Genomic DNA, 6000 nt, shown 5'->3' on the forward strand with positions numbered 1-6000 from the left:
CTTGTATTCCATTAGCATTTCCCACTCTTCCCAAGAGAGGCAAACTGTTAGCTAGGATCAGGGGGTGAGTAGGGGGCGGGGGAAGAGGACTGCCTATAAAAAAGCAGAAGAGAGAAATCCTGCTTTTTTTCATGTCGGTGTTCTAGAATATAATAATGAAAGGCACATTTTTTGATCCGGGCCCCAAACTTCTGCACAGGTCAGGGGATGTGTTTGCATCCAGTTCTGATAACAGGGTTAGGTTTGTGGCACCATTTCAAGTCCACAGACGAAAGCTGATTGTTATTATTTGTTGTTTATTTATATTACAGTAGCACCACAGGACCACTCATTTTTGGGCATCATTGTGCTAGGTGCTGTACAAAGACGTGGCCCCTACCCCAGAGAGCTTACAGTCAAACATGATGTGAAGGGGACTCTGCCCTTTAATCGAGGCATCGTGAATTGGCCAGTTCCTCACAGCAGTTGCAGCAAAGGGCTCTTGCATAGAGATCTGAAGGTGCATACACACAGATCTATTGCTACCTATACAAACATGTATAGCTTCCAGAATGTATCTCCTTTTTCAAAAGCCAGCTGCTCTCAATGCCGTTTTGAGAGTTCCTGCCTGGAAAAGAGAAAAATTCTCCTGGGAAATCCATTCCTTGGGGTAGGGGTAGAATAAAGAGTGTCTGAGCTGTGCCAGGCAATGAGATCTCTAGAGACCAGGAAGTGTGTGTGTGGGGGTGAGGGTGGTACTTAGTAACATTGAGGGAGTCACCAGTGAATGAGTTACTGGTTAGTAGCTGACACTACGGAATTCTCTGTGGGGATTTCATCTATGACATCTTTGAGCGGATGAGCTAAAGGACAAAATCAGTGGAGTGAAATCAATGTTAGCCAGAAATCTCCTATGGGTAGTGTTGGGTGCTTAATTATAATAATATTTTGCTACTTTCCAGCTATCTCTGTGCCTCTCAGACTTGGTCTGCACACAGGTTTAGAACTGGTATAGCTATATCAGTTAGTGGTGTGATGTGTTACTGATTACATTTATACCATTACAACCCCTCGAGTGGACATGTTCTATTGGTATAAAGGTGCCTAATACTGGTATAGCTTATTCCCAGTCCCACGCAGAAGTAAGCTGTGCCAGTATAAAACACCTTTAGCCTGATGTACCTGTGCCCGCACTAGGGGCAGTTGTACTGCTTTAGCTATCCCGGGATAGTTACAGGGGTACAACTTTTGTGAGTAGATGAGCCCTCAGCTTTTCAGGAATGTGCCTCAGGGAATCATCTTGAGCTTCGTTTGTTTCCTTTCCTTAGAAATAACTAATAGTTCAAGGCACTTATGGGCCTGAATGTGCATCATAACATTTCCCACCCACAGCCTAAGGTTCTCTTTACTCTCACTTAGACTAGCGAACCGTCTACCACCTGGTGTTGGACCGGGGGAGCTTCTTCGCATTTTGTTCCCCTCTTTAAGTAGCTATGATAGCAGATGGAATCTCTCTCTCTCTCTCTCTCTTTCTCATTTTTCTACTAAAAAGAAGCTGTTGAAGCTGTTTTTAGACAGTGACTGGGAGGGGAAAAAGCAACCCTGTTGTCCTTGCAGGAGTTGGCAGAATGCCAGTGGGTAAATCCCAGAAAGAAATTATAACAACAAGAGAATAAATGAATGCAGAACATATTTTGCATGTCAATAGCGCCTGATGATTTAAAACTGCTCGACGACAGGATAAATAGTAGTACACCTCTTTTAGAGACACACCGGGCCAGGTCTTCGGCTGATGTAAATCCACTGACGTTTGTGGAGCTACGCCATTTCACACCAACTGAGGGGCTGGAGCAAAGAGGTTAAGGAACGTGTCCAAGGTCATGCAGTTAGTCAGTGGCAGAATCAAGACTAGCTCCTAGGATTCCCGACTCTCAGTGCCCTGCTCCACCCATTAGACAACACCTGCACTTTAGAGCTGCAGCTCTGGTGCCTATTAAACAAATAAGCAAAGAGATGCAGCAGTGCAGGAGAGAGATTGAAGCTACAAAGCATCTGACAGATCTATGGGCTTGTTCAAAGGCACTTACTGGGCTGGACAAGTGAATAGAAGTGACAAAAGGATTTCCAAAAGTTATAACCTGTAAGCCTGAACCTGAGAGGTACTGAGCAACCGCTGCTCCCACTGACTTCAGACAGGAGCTGTGCACCTCTCAAGAGCGGGCCCCATGAATGATCCCTGGATATGGACACACAAATGCTTTCTTCATTGTTTGACGTGTGGGAGCGACGAGGGGGGAATCAGATTCTATCCTTGAAAAAGCTATGCTTCCACTTGCTCCTGAAGGATATAAATTGAAGTGGGACCTGTTTCATCCTGATCAGTCCTCAAATGCCACGTAGATGCAAATTAGCAAGTCACATGCGGTGTTACCTCTTACAATATCATCTATCTAATCTATCTATCCATCACCACCATCTGGCTAGCTGATGTGCAGAATACATGGATTTAGCATGGATTCTACCCCTGATCTGACTGCTACAATGGGCCAGCCCCTTAGTATAAGCTGATGTAGCTCCATTAAAGTAACTGAAGCTGAGAAACTTGTCCCGTGAATTTAAAATGGCTGCACTGATGCTAGAAATTGTGACAACCTTGGCTGCTTCGTTATGGGGGAAGGGAGGAATGGTTTTGTCACCGTGTTAAAAGCCCTCTCTCCATTTCAAGCATCCCATAATGCTCAAGTCAACATTTTGCTGCACTAGACAGAAAATAGAACCCATGGTACAGACACAATAACCTCCCTAGGAAAAGAGACCACAGAGATCTGGATTTACTAGGTTCCAGGCTGACAAAATTCATTACTTTCCAATGGCAGCAAACTCACTTGGAGCTTCATACTGTGAGGGGCTGAGTGCCCTCAGCGCCCATTGAACTTCAGGATTGGGCCTTTTACAATGGTACATTGTTCACATAATACATGCAAATCTTCACTAGAATCTCACCAAGCAAAAGATTACTTACAGAGAGTTCCAGCCAGTCGTGTCTTTTGGGTAGAAAATCCCAGCAGAAGTTCCTATGGAGAAGCCCTGCTCCAGTCTGTGTCCCTTGATCCTGTTCTCTGTCTCTGACTGGTCTCTGACAGCTGATTTTATCACAGTGTGCTGGGCTAAGTTGAGAGGATGAGCCAAATGGGTTATTTTAGGGAATACGGAAGTTGCTGTTCCATCAGGCTGAGTCAATCAAGAGTTCCTGCAGCTATGGCAGGGGGGGAGTCTTGAGTTGTCACTGGCGCTAGCAGCTTGCAATGCTGATAGGCTTATTCATTCAGCACCGCCCCACGGTAATTCAGTAAAGGGATGTGTAAGCTTCCAAATATTGCGCATCAGAGAAGAGGCACTTTCCTGAGTCATTCTCAAGGGTCCTTGGGCCACGGCATTGGCACCTTGTGACTGTCACAAGATTTTTACTATGTTAAAAGCTAGCAATGGCAACAAGTATTAATTAACACAAGCTGATTCCTAATTAGCTTTTAAATGGATGTGTATTTTTTCTAGAACTCTTTGGTTTGGAAAAGAGAACAGCAAGCGGAGATATGGCAGAGGAACATAAAATAAGGAATGATACAGAGAAGGCCAGTTGGGCAGTCTACTACATTACATAATATCATGTGACAATGAGTTCCACTGGTTAAAAACAATTTCTTTTTATTTAGCTTATATTTTTTGCCTTTTATTTTTTCCTTTCTTCTTCTTAGACTGTGGAAAAGGGTGCTACATATAAACAACACTAGCACCTATCATTATCCTAGCTAGAATACAAACAACAAGAGTGGACACACTTCATACCTCAGAGCAGAAACTGATCACTAGCTGAGGTCAGCAAGGAATTTCCCCCCCAAGTAGAAACTGTGTAATGCCAACAGACCCTGGTCGTTGGCAGGTGGGATCGAACCTGGGACCTCAGTGCATAAGCCTCTACGGCATGAGCTAAAAGCCAACTGGTTGTTTAGCTAAGGCTGTAGAGGAAACTCATTTTACCTCTCTCTTTAAGTGGTCTCGGTGCAACTAGATGGGCCAGAACACCACACCCAGAAGGTGTGTGGGTTACAACTGCACCTAGGTGATCTATGTGGGTTTCATGTTTTCTTTTGAATTGTTGGCCTGAGTGAAAAATACTGGAGCTAATCCTGTGCAGGTCTGAGTGCCTTCGACTCTCGGTCCACCTTCAAATTATGCCTGTCAGCCAGATTCAGAGGTGATGTATAAGTTAGGAAGTGCACTAGCTTAGTCCCTTTACACTCAGATTCCTTTTTGATCTCGTTTCACCCATTCTGCTGACGTCTTAGAGGCGTCTAAGTTGGTCTAACTTACCCGCTGAGGATTGTAAGGTGTAGGCTTGCTCTAGAAGAGACTGCTCATATAATGTGGCCACTAGAAATATAGGTAGAAAGGTTACCACCATCTAGAGATGAAGGACAAGTTTGGACATGACAGTGGATTGGCAATCAAGATGGCTGCCATTCTCAGCTCTGTCACAGATTTCCTGTGTGGCACTGGGGAAACCACTTCAACTCTATGTGCCTCAGTTCCCCAGACTTCTTTTGTCTTCCTTCGCTATTCAGATTGTAAAGTCTTTGCGGCCGTGACCGTGTCTTGCTATGTGTTTGTACAGCACCTAGCACAGTGGGGCCCTGCTATCAGTAGGGGCCTGAAGGCACTAGGGTAACATAAATAAGGATAAGAACTCAGTGGGAATTGTAGTGAGGGCAGATTTTGGTCCTCAGTGGGCACCCTATTTTCCTTGTGGCAATGGCCAAATAGCTTGAGAATGCTACTTTTCCAATGCATGTTGCTCAATCCCTTTTTACAATCGTTGGGTATCTCTGCCCTACAATACTGTATATTTCTCCTTTCCTATTGTGGTTCCTGGAGTGGCTCAGATCCTCACCACCCTAACTGTTGGCCAGCGCCTTAAATACACAATTAAGCCACAATTTACTAGCCGCTTGCTGAGATCCAGGGGTTTGGGTTCAGACCTGTGTCTCACAAGAACAACCCCCTCTAGGAACTGCTCTTTTGTTTCCCTCGATAGACTAGAATCAGGGAAGAAAGTTAAGATTGCTCAGTACTGATAGAAATCCAACTACAGTAACTCCTCACTTAAAGTCGTTCCGGTTAACGTTGTTTCGTTGTTATGTTGCTGATCAATTAGAGAACATGCTCGTTTAAATTTGCGCAATGCTCCCTTATAACGTTGTTTGGCAGCTGCCTGCTTTGTCCACGGCTTGCAGAAAGAGCAGCCTGTTGGAGCTAGCTGGTGGGGGCTTGGAACCAGGGTGGGCCGGCAGCTCCCCACTCCCCTAAGTTCCCTGTATGGCAGCCGCCCAGCAGGCTATCAATTGCCCGCAGTTCAGCTGTCCCTCCCCCCACTGCCATGTGCTGCTCCTGCCCTCTGCCTTAGAGCTGCTCCCGGGAGCCTCCTGCTTGCCGTGCGGGGGGCGGGGGGAAGTTAGGGGCTAATATCAGGGTGTCCCCCTCCCCCTGATCCTGCCCCCCGCATACCCCATCTCCATAGAGTGGGGGGGGGGGAACACGACAGGACTCAGGATGGAGGGAGCTTGATAGAAGCAGTTGCTGTCTCAATTTGCTGATCTACTTAAAAAGGCAATGTACTTAGAGTGGGTCAGTGTACTTAAAGGGGCAATGCGCATCTCTCTCTCTCACACACAGGGTGTGTGTGTCTCTGTCTGCCATGCTGTCTCCCCTCCTTCCATTCATGTTGCCTTGTAGAGTATGAGGCTATACTAACAACAATGGTGTTAACCCTTGACGGCTCAGCCGAGTGCTAGTTCATCATTTAGCAGTAAGGCATTCCCTGGGAAATATCCCACCCTCTGACTTCACCATCTTAACCAAGCTTCACAATCATCATTGCTGTGTACAGTATTAAATTGTTTGTTTAAAACTTATACTGTGTGTGTGTGTGTGTGTGTGTGTGTGTGTGTGTGTGTGTGTGTGTGT

At 45.8% G+C, this 6000-nt stretch overlaps 2 protein-coding genes across 4 annotated transcripts in view; one reads left to right on the plus strand and one right to left on the minus strand.

The window, feature by feature from the left end:
• Window positions 1–3913, minus strand: part of XIRP1 (xin actin binding repeat containing 1) — a 29347-nt gene extending 25434 nt beyond the window's left edge. For both annotated transcript variants that reach the window (XM_024216092.3, XM_029911641.1), the window contains exon 1: window positions 3002–3913. The gene's annotated coding sequence lies outside the window, so the exon portion shown is untranslated. The remainder of the gene's footprint in view (window positions 1–3001) is intronic.
• Window positions 1–6000, plus strand: part of LOC112117959 (solute carrier family 22 member 13-like) — a 79601-nt gene that overhangs the window by 69613 nt on the left and 3988 nt on the right. The window lies entirely within an intron of this gene.

The sequence above is a fragment of the Terrapene carolina genome, unplaced genomic scaffold, assembly GCF_002925995.2.
Source record: "Terrapene carolina triunguis isolate 2854851 unplaced genomic scaffold, T_m_triunguis-2.0 Scaffold111, whole genome shotgun sequence".
NCBI lineage: Eukaryota > Metazoa > Chordata > Testudines > Emydidae > Terrapene > Terrapene triunguis.